The sequence below is a fragment of the Adiantum capillus-veneris genome, chromosome 17, assembly GCF_014529385.1.
Source record: "Adiantum capillus-veneris isolate H3 chromosome 17, ASM1452938v2, whole genome shotgun sequence".
Taxonomy (NCBI): domain Eukaryota; kingdom Viridiplantae; phylum Streptophyta; class Polypodiopsida; order Polypodiales; family Pteridaceae; genus Adiantum; species Adiantum capillus-veneris.
Genome location: NC_140947.1, coordinates 22321861 through 22332822, shown reverse-complemented (window position 1 = coordinate 22332822; position 10962 = coordinate 22321861).

Here is a 10962-nt window from a genome sequence, read left to right as displayed (position 1 = left end):
ACAATATTGGGAGCCTGGTCTAGATCCAGTGGTAAGGTTGGATCTAAGTGCAACTTGTGTGTGGTTTAGTTATTTCCTTATATTACCACAGACGAACGTATACATGTTCAAAGACCAAGGTACCCAGATACATAAAAGTTATTGTACAAAAAAAACTTAGATAGCATGATGTTGTACAAATGAATAACATCAAGTTGATACAAGTCACCATACTAAAAGGTAGAAAATCCTTCACAAAACTCAAACCAACAGCCAATCTTCTAAACAGTAAAGCAACCAAAAAGCTGAACCAATGAGAGTAAAACTCACCTGCACCCATAGAAACAACACAACATTCTGTTAGCATTGGCTATGTATGCAGGTGGTGCACGGGCATCTTAGTTGTTATCCATGTCACAAAGGTACAATTTTTATGTGCAAGTAAACGATCATTGAAAGAGAAATTTCAAGACACTTTGGTAGCCAGTTACACCATCATTAACATAACATCACAACCTATTGATGCATAGTTACCTACAAACTGTGAAAGATTAGCTTTAGAAGAAAATTTTGCTAAAGGTCTTTTTAATTTATCTCCTTATTCTTGCAAGTTATATTAAGAGAGGCTCTCTTTCTAGTACATGCCATGTTCTTAGCCACAAAAGAGGCCACATAATCTGGCTTAGCTTCTTTAAGCTTTGTCGAGTGTTACGCCCTCTTTATTGACTATAGTACTCATCCAAATAGTTAGCTTATACCTTGGTATATCCGGATAACAATAGAAAAATCATTTTTGGCTTTATTAGCATCGAAACCGTCATATACACACTCATGGATACAAGAAAACCATGACAGGTTCTGCCATAATCTTGAGCAACACAAGCAAGTAAATGGCCGGATTCCAACACACACTTTGGAGGAACCCGATACTCTCACTAATCAGAAGCTATACATAGTAATCATACAAGCTAAGGTAAGTTGTAACATGGAGAGACATTAATGAACCAACCAAACCAATTTGTAAGAACAAAAACACCCTTAGTGTGATCCTACCAAAGCGACTCCCTCTTACTTCTTGTAGCAAAGGAAACCAAGAGACAAAGCAAACCTTCAAACACCTCAATCTATTCAATGTTCCTAAACATACTTTCCATGTCAAAAATAACCAGATAATGTAATAAGCCATGTGTTTTATATTGGAAATAGGAGGTAATATTCAAAAAATAGGTATTTCTATAAACCCTTGCAAAAAACCGATAACCCTATCAACCCAATCATGTATACCACTGTTTGAGGAGTCATTAGTTAGCCTAATTTCAATAGACATCCGTAAACAAGAACATAAATAACCATTTATGCTAAGGTATACAACATCAGCCATGAGAACATAAAGCTGAGCTAAAACTGTTAAACTAGATGGCTAAACTCTAGGTTATTAGTACAAATCAAAAGCAGCCCCATATCAGCATCATAATTGGTAGTTGTGCCTTATACCAGGTTAAGAGAGCCTTAGGTTGAAACCCAAATGGAGCAAAAAAGTTTAGTATAAAGCCCATGCCAACCCAGGAGGAAGCCGAACAGAGTGGTCACATTTGCAAACCAACAAAAAGTACTCGTCCCAAATGAATCTTCTCAGCATTTCTACCTAAGGTATTCCTCAAAAAACCAACTCATGCCAAACTGATCAGACCAGCACATGTACATGAAGTCAGGTATCCACAACATGTTCCTTCATGCATGTTTTCAAATAAACCAGTGGGAAGCTTTACCATACCAAACAATCCACCAATCCAATTCTCAATAAACCGTCTACAGTAGTCGATATAATCTCCAACCCCTTAAAAGTAGTTACTCACATCATATTCACTTTACCATGCAAAAAACATAACTAGACCAAAGTCTCCCAACAACACCGCAAGCAAACCCTTCCATAAGCACATTGTAACACATTTAGAAATGTTCTTAAGCTCTCAATTACCAAGCAAACAGGTACTAACTTCAAAAATTACCCATCAAGCCAAAGAAATCCACCTCCAAAGCTTGTTGCTTATCTTTCCCTTTAGCCATAGCGTAACACACGTAGAGTGCAGACACTCAAACAAGGCTACCTGACCACATCAACTACTAAAAGAATGTACATAAGCTTGCTAAGTGAGGGAAAACCCTCACCTTTAAATAGGATTGAATGATCAAGGCTGAAAGTAAACCACAATTTGTAACATTTAATGGCCTAGTAACTTGTGTGTAGCGGAAAATAGCATGAACATAGTGAGCATTTCATTAGAATAGATTCCTAATGAGAATAACAAGAGTGCTTGGATGGAGAGAGCAACAAACAGTATAACATCTAGTTTGACAGCATGAACAATACTTCAAAAGAGAGAGAAATTAAGCTATTGACAACAGTTGAGGATCAGATTTACATGGAGCCGGTCCCCCCTCCAAAAGGCTTTGTATTATGGTTTCTCTTATCAAGAGAGACATTTTACAATACAATTCTTTTTGTTCCTTCAATACTAGATAGTGTAATGAAGATGGAAACTTCATGCACTAAGCAAAACACTTATCAAACACAACATCAATTCTGTCACGGTCTCAGATCCAAGACCTCACACACCTTTAAAGATGGTGAGAGCTAGCGGGCTATGAGAGTAGATTGAGAGGAAGAAGGAGTATTCTTACGAGAAAGATGTACATATCCTCACATAATCACTCATCTTAGCATAGCTTAGCTTAGTAATTAGCATGGTAGAGGAGATGAGCATGCATTGAAGCTTGGGTCTTGGTTGGATTTGCATCACAAAGCCAAGATTTTTTGGTGTAGACCTCCCTTCTCACAAGCTTGGAGTAGGTGGTAAGCTTTCCATTAAAGCTTGAGAAGGAGAGAGAGAGAGAGAGTGTGTGTGTGTTCTTGCTCCACACATAGATTGTGTGAGTGTGTAAGTGAATAATTCCTTTGAAAAATCAGCCCCTCTCTCTCTTGATCGACCCCTCTTGCTATTTGCTCATGCTCACTCCCTATTGGACCTCCCCAGGCTCAGCCAATGGAAATTAAGCAGCATAAGTGATAGCCTTCTGACATGTGTCCCCCTTTCCCCTTTTGTGAGAGATTTTTCTAATTAATTAATGCAACTAAACTCTCATTGGACCCCTTTGTCTCCTGGCCAATAGGAATAGGCAAGCCATTGGGCTGTTGATGGACCCCTAGGGAGACTGTCCAATATTATTTTAGAGAGCTTAATTCTTTTTGGTTCTTTTATTAAGTGTTCTTAAATTAAATAAACTAGACTTACTCTAGCCTAATTCTCATTGGTCCACCTCCAAGGCCATCCAATAAGATTTGAGGACACCTTGGTGGGCATCTGGGCTATGGGAGCTGATATGTGTCCCTCTTTCCCCTTGTGTACTAAGGAAGCTTGTGTGTGTGTGTGTGTGTGTGTGTGTGTGTGTGTGTGTGTGTGTGTGTGTGTGTGTGTGTGCGAGTTTCTCTCTCATCCCATACTTCTTGGGCTCGCCCCCTCCTTTGTAGGGCTTGAAAAAGACTTTTGGGACACACACAAAGAATCCTAATTTCCTAAGCCTTTGACCATTGGACACAACCTTTGAATTTTGGAACCTTGGCATTCTGGAAGTCTTAATAGGCTGAACCCTAAGGTATTTGGAGCCCATTGTTGCACATAGATCTTTTGCAAATGGCCCCCCTTTGGATCCCTATTCCCTCCTTTGGATCCCACTATGGCCGATGCCAACTTAACCAATATTCTAGATTTTTCTCCCCCTGGCACTTCCCCATATTAAATGACTAGTTTAACACGAGTAAATCATTTAGGAGAATTAGATATTAGTTATTATGACATTGCCTCTCTCTTGAAATCATAATCGTCCTCGACTATGGGGTAGAGAAGATAAAGCATATTCATTAGTCTTTTTTCTAGCGGGTAGAGGATCCCTATGTTACCCTACGACATTATCCCAGAATGGATGACTCGTCCATTTGACGCTTAAGAGCCTAAGCTGCCGCAAGCATGTCTGCACATTAGTCCTATCAATCTTCCATAGTAGAGTGACAAGCTCTACTTGGTGTTTGGGAGACGTCATCTCCGCAAACTTGATCTAAGCATGCATACTACTTCACATATGTCGGAGAATGGACTCGGGATGCAACACCTCTTCTTGGTCCTCGATCTCCGGTGGGTCTTCAATATTAGGTTCTTGAGGTGGCTCTCCTTTGTAAGGATTTAGTAGGCTCACATGGAATGCATTGTGTATGATACAATGGTTGGGCAACTTGAATTGATAGGCCATATCATTGATTGACCTAAGAATTTGGAAGGAACCATAGTACCTTTTTGCTAGCTTAGCATAGTACTTTTGGTGTCCTGTAGGATTCTTGCCCCTCGTGTGCCTTAATCGAGCCTTGAAAAATTTGAGTAAGACCCAATCATTTTCTTTAAAGGCTTGGGCTATTCTGTGCTTGTCAGCAACAGCCTTTTGCCCTTGCTATGAGATAGAGATAGCATCCTTAATCTTTTGGAAAGATTCTTGTAGGTCTCTGCTATACTCATCTACAGTGAAGATCTTCCCGTGTACCTTAAGTAGCATGGGACTTTTTGATCTTCCCTCAATTACCTAGAAAGGTGCTTTTCCCATGGAACTATGTACAGTGTTGTTGTAGGCATACTCCACTAAAAGTAAGTACTTCTCCCATTGGGATCTTTGATCTACTTCCGTTACATAGGATTTTAGTAAATCAACAATTGTTAGGTTAGCTATTTCACTTTGGCCGTTCGTTTGCGGGTGATAGGCCGAAGATAAGTTTAGATTTGTTCCTAAATTCTCAAAGAGACCCTTCCAGAAAATACTGGTCATTCCAGGATCTCTATCCAACACTATGGACATTGGCAAGCCATGGTACTTGAAGATTTGTGAAATGAAGAGGGTTTCCATTTGGTGGGCTTTGATAGTCTTTTTGACAGGTAAAAAATGAGCTTGTTTACTGAATCCGTCTACTATCGTCCATATTCCCGTATTTCGATGGATAAATTTAGGCAATCCAAAGATAAAATCCATGGATATGCTCTCCCATGGTGAATTAGGGATTGGAAAAGGTTGAAGCAATCCAGGTTGCTTCCCTCTATCAAACTTTGTCTTTTGGCATACCACACATTTAGAAGCATACTCTTGTATGTTTGCTTTTATGGTAGGCCAATAGAAATATGTTCCAATCCCTTTTAGGGTAGACTGAATCCCTCTATGCCTTGCATAAGGAGGAGCATGAGATTCATACATTACTATCTCACGTAGTGAGGTAGTATTGCATAGTCTATTGCCATAGAGAAGATAACCATCTTGTAAAGTAAATGGTTCCTCTTTCTTCCCTAGTGCAAGGGCTGAAATCACATCTCTAAAATCGGGATCAATAGCATACTTATCTATCATAGAAGATAGATCATTGTGAGTTGCTATAGAAGCCGCATTCACTCTCGGCCGTCTTGAGAGTGCATCGGCTACTTGATTATGCTTGCCAGCAATGTGAGGAATATGAAAATGAAATTGCGAAAGGAAATTTTCCCACCTCATTTGTTTGTCGGAGAGCTTGGACTGCGTCATGAAGTACTTAAGACTTTGGTGATCCGTTCACAGAATGAAAGGAGTCCCCAATAAATAGTGCTTCCATGAGTCTAAGGCATGTAGAATTGCGAGGAGTTACTTTTCATATATGCCTAGAGCTTGCTCAACAGGGTCGAGCCTTCGACTTTCATAGCCTATGGTGTGCCCTTCTTAGAGAAAAACAGCTCCAAGGCAATCACCAGAAGCATCAGATTGGACCTCAAATGGCTTTGAGAGATCCGGTAGTGTAAGCACACTTTGAGAGATAAGCGTTTTGAAAGCATTGTTCTCCTTGGCAGACCATGTGTACCTAACTTGTCTCTTTGGTAGGTCATGTAATGGTCCTGCTATTAGTGATAACTTTTCTATAAAGAGTCTATAGTATGCACACATACCTATAAAGCTTCCTAGTTCATGAAGATTCCTTGGTTTAGGCCATCCTTTTATTACCTCTAACTTTGATGGATCCATTTGGATGCCATCGTGAGAGATAATGTGACCTAAATACTAGATCTCTTTTAAGAAAAATTTGCTGTTCTTTCGATTAACATAAAGTTTATTATTTCTTAAAAATTGAAGTATTACCTGCAGGTGTTGCTTGTGTTCGTCTAAGGAATTAGAGTAGATGATGATATCATCAAAGACCACTCCAGTAAACATTCGATGAGGCCTGAATAGCTTCTCCATCAAGTGGTTGAATGTGTTTGGTGTATTGGTCAAGCCAAAAGGCATGATAATGTATTCGTAAAGACCAAACGTAGTGCGAAATGCGGTCTTTACAATGTCTTGATCAACTATCCTTATTTGATGATAGCCACTTTTTAGGTCAATCCTACTGAAGTAGGTGGACGCTTGTAGCTTATCAAATAGGTCTTATACTTGTGGAACGGGAAACCTATTCTTGATAGTGATCCTATTTAGTGCTCTATAGTTGACACACATATGGTATGTACCGTCTTTCTTTTGCACTAATAGCATAGGAGAACAAAATGGAGATGAGCTAGGCCTAACCATGCCCTTCTCAACTAACTCATGCACTTGCCACATAATCTCCTCTTGTTGAGCTTAAGAAACTCTAGAAGGAGGTTTGTTAGGCGGTGAACTTCCTGGAAGAAGTTCAATTGCATGGTCATCATTGCCTCATTTAGGAGGTAGCTCACAAGGGATGTCATTCATAAAGACATCTTGAAACCCCTTGAGAAAATTGGATAACTCCAATTCCTTTTGGTTGTGTATATTTTCTTTTGCTAAAACAATAGGTTGATTTTGAGAGTCTTTAAGAAAAATCATGTACACGGAAATAGAGCTCTGCATTGACTTATTCAAAGCTTGCGTATCTACAATGGGTATGGTGTTACCCATTTCCTTAGCATCTATGTACATATCTTTTTCCCTGAACCTAAAGGAGATTCTCCTTTCAGGGAATTTAACATTGGCAGCCATGCGATCAAACCATGGTGCCCCTAGGATTACATCCTCATGCTTGAGAGGAGAGATAAAGAAGTCCTCTTTGTCCACATAGCTTTGGACATGGAGTATCAATTTCCTGATTAAGGGATTGACTGAATCTTCTTGCCCCTTGAAAGCACCATCTGCGGGCAGGACATCTCCCATCTCATAAGCTTGTATGCCTAGCTTGGTGGCCAACTCTGTGGATATAAAATTGTGAATAGAACCAGGGTCAAAGAGAATAAAAGCATCATGTTCTATTACCTTTCCCCAAGCATGGCACAGAGGAGATCTTTTGTGGTGAGTTTCCTCCTCTTGGATTTCGACCAAGGTAGCTCTAGGAGGCTCATGGTGGGTGTTCTTTTGGGGACAAGCACAGTACACATACCCTTGCTCGCCGCACTTGAAACAACAGTTATCCTTGCGATAATGCTCAAGCTCTTCAGGAGAGAGTTTGTTTTTACCTTTGTAAACTCCCTTCTCCTTAGCTTTGTTGGAGTTGCCCTTAGGAGAATTTTGGACATTGTCCTTCCCCTTAGGCTCATTGGAACCCTTGTTTTTGTGGGCTTAAAATTTATTCTAGCCCCCATTTGGAAATTGATTCGAGAAGCCACCATAGTATGGTGTCTAACCGCTGATATGGTCCGTGGCCTTTGGGAGTTGACATACTCTGCCATTTCTTCAGGTAAGCCCGCATAAAACTGTTTCTTTTGCTCTCTAAAATCCAACTTTTTAAAGACAATGGCTTTGAGTTGTAAGTCCCAAAACTTGTCTACATATTTGTGAATGTATTTGTAGGGAGAGAGCTTCAAGCTTCGCCATTCAGTGAGTACTTTGTCTTTGGCATCGGTGGCCAAAAACTGCTTCATAATGGAAGCTCTTAAAGCTTTCCATGTTCATTGAGCTTCACCGTTGGCCCGTAGGCTAGACCACCATTGCCTGGTGGACTTTTGAAAGTGCATAGCTACATGGTGTAGTTTAGAGGACTCCATGAAGCCCTCATCTCCAAATGCCACATTGAACTGCTGGATAAAGGCCAAGACTTTGTCCGTAGCACCAAAGGTGCCATAGTAGGTAAGAAAAGAGATTCTCTTCCCTCCCTCTTTGAACTTCTTGAGCTTGGACGACCTCTTCCACGCGGCATAGGATTTCCTATGGCCTCTTCTTTTTGATGGTTCAAAGGTTGCACCATCACTTTCTTTAGAAGGTGAAGAATTTGAGGAAGATGGAGAAGAGGGTGACGTCTTTCTCGACCTTTTTTTTCCTTGATCTTAACTTTGTCTTCACCATCACTTTCATAAGAGGAAGAGGATGAAGACGATGGAGAAGAGGGTGTCCTTTTTCTTCTCTTGCTTTTTTCCATCCCTCTTTGAATTATGGTGTGGAGAAGCATGCGATGGTCTTCTCCGTTTTGGAGGCGATGGAGAGAATTTAGCCCGCCGTCTTCGTGGATCTCCACCGAGGTGGCAGGAGACTCACTTCTTTCTCGTTCCTTCGGTGTGGGCTCTTGAATTCTCCATTGAGAAGGAGATGCATCATCAAGGAGAAAATTTTTGAGCCCTTCATATGGATCCTCTTCTTCTCCCTGAATCGGAGAGAGTCTCGCAAGGAGGCTTCCTAGGTGCTCTCTTGTCATGTTGGGGACCTTGGAGAATCCCATGAGCACGAAGTTGCATTTGCACTTCACTTTGGAGGGATGGATTGCCCATGGCTTGTTGAAGCCTAGAAACAAGATAGTTAACAAGCATCGGGGCATCATTAATAGCCCCCTCATTAGCAAAATCAAATTTATCAACATTAATTTCACTCTCTCTACTATTGTCAGCCAATCTAACAACTTTTCAGGTGTAAGGCTTTTCAGGTGTATTTTGGCACTTCAAGCCCTAGTTGCTACTCCTCTTTACCCCTTTAGAAAAAGCACTCAAGCTACTGTACCCATGGCTCGAATACCATTAATTAGCAAGGAATAGAAGAGAGGGTCGTTCAACGCCAAAACAGCACTGACTCCTATCAAGCTTGGAATAGCTCAATAGCCGTAGGCAAGCCCCATAAGACTCCATTATTAAGACCATAGCTCTCGACGGTGATGCCCCGTTAACTGCACAAAGATAGGCGCACTGCAAAGCTGAAAATTCCCTATTCTACTTACTCACATGCAATTAATAATACCAACCATTTGTAGCTAGCTTGAGGACCTCCCTTCTTGAGCAAGAAAAGAGAAACCTTGTGCTCTGATACCAATGTAACATTTAATGGGCTAGTAACTTGTGTGTAGAGGAAAATACCATGAACATAGTGAGATTTTATTAGAATAGATTCCTAATGAGAATAACAAGAGTTCTTGGGTGGAGAGAGCAACAAAAAGTATAACACCTAGTTAGATAGCATGAACAATACTTCAAAAGAGAGAGAAATTAAGCTATTGACAATAGTTGAGAACCGGATTTACATGGAGCCGGTCCCCCCTCCAAAAGGCTTTATATTATGGTTTCTCCCATCAAGAGAGATATTCTACAATACAATTCTTTGTGTTCCTTCAATACTAGCTCGTGTAATGAAGATGGGAAACTTCATGCACTAAGCAAAACACTTATCAAACACAGCATCAATTCTGTCACGGTCTCAGATCCAAGACCTCACACACCTTCAAAGATGGTGAGAGCTAGCGGGCTATGAGAGTAGATTGAGAGGAAGAAGGAGTATTCTTACGATCCTCACATAATCACTCATCTTAGCATAGCTTAGCGTAGTAATTAGCATGGTAGAGGAGATGAGCATGCATTGAAGCTTGGGTCTTGGTTGGATTTGCATCACAAAGCCAAGATTTTTTGGTGTAGACCTCCCTTCTCACAAGCTTGGAGTAGGTGGTAAGATTTCTGTTAAAGCTTGAGAAGGGGAGAGAGACTGTCTTCTTGCTCCACACATAGATTGTGTGAGTGTGTAAGTGAATAATGCCTTTGAAAAATCAGCCCCCTCTCTCTCTTGGTCGACCCCTCTTGCTATTTGCTCATGCTCACTCCCTATTGGACCTCCCCAGGCTCAGCCAATGGAAATTAAGTAGCATAAGTGATAGCCTTGTGACATGTGTCCCCCTTTCCCATTTTGTGAGAGCTTTTGCTAACTAATTAATGCAACTAAAATCTCATTAGACCCCTTTGTCTCCTGGCCAATAGGAATCAGGCAAGCGGGCCATTGGGCTGTTGAATGTTCATTGGACCGCTAGGGAGACTGTCCAATAGTCTTTTAGAGAGCTTAATTCTTATTGTTTCTTTTATTAAGTGTTTTTAAATTAATTAAACTAAACTTACTCTAGCCTAATTCTCATTGGTCCACCTCCAAGGCCATCCAATAGGATTTGAGTACACCTTGTGGGCATTTGGGCTAGGGAGCTAACATGTGTCCCTCTTTCCCCTTGTGTACTAAGGAAGCTTGTGTGTGTGTGTGATTTTCTCTCTCATCCCCTACTTCTTGGGCTCGCCCCCTCCTTTGTAGGGCTTGAGAAAGACTTTTGGGACACACACAAAGCGTCCAATTTCCTAAGCCTTTGACCATTGGACACAACCTTTGAATTTTGGAACGTTAGCATTTTGGAAGTCTTAATGGGCTGAACCCTAAGGTCTTTGGAGCCCATTGTTGCACATAGCTCTTTTGCACATGGCCCCCCCTTTGGATTCCTATTTTCCCTCCTTTGGATCCCTAATGTGCCGGTCTGCCAGCTTAACCAATATTATAGCTTTTTCTCCTCTGGAACTTCCCGATATTAAATGATCAGTTTAACATAAGAAAATTATTTAGGAGAATTAGATATTAGTTATTATGACACAACTTGTCCGTGTGAATGCAGCACCACCACACTTCCACAACCAACATCAAATGGCATATTACATTAACTGGGGCAATGTATAATTCTAACAAAAGCACTCC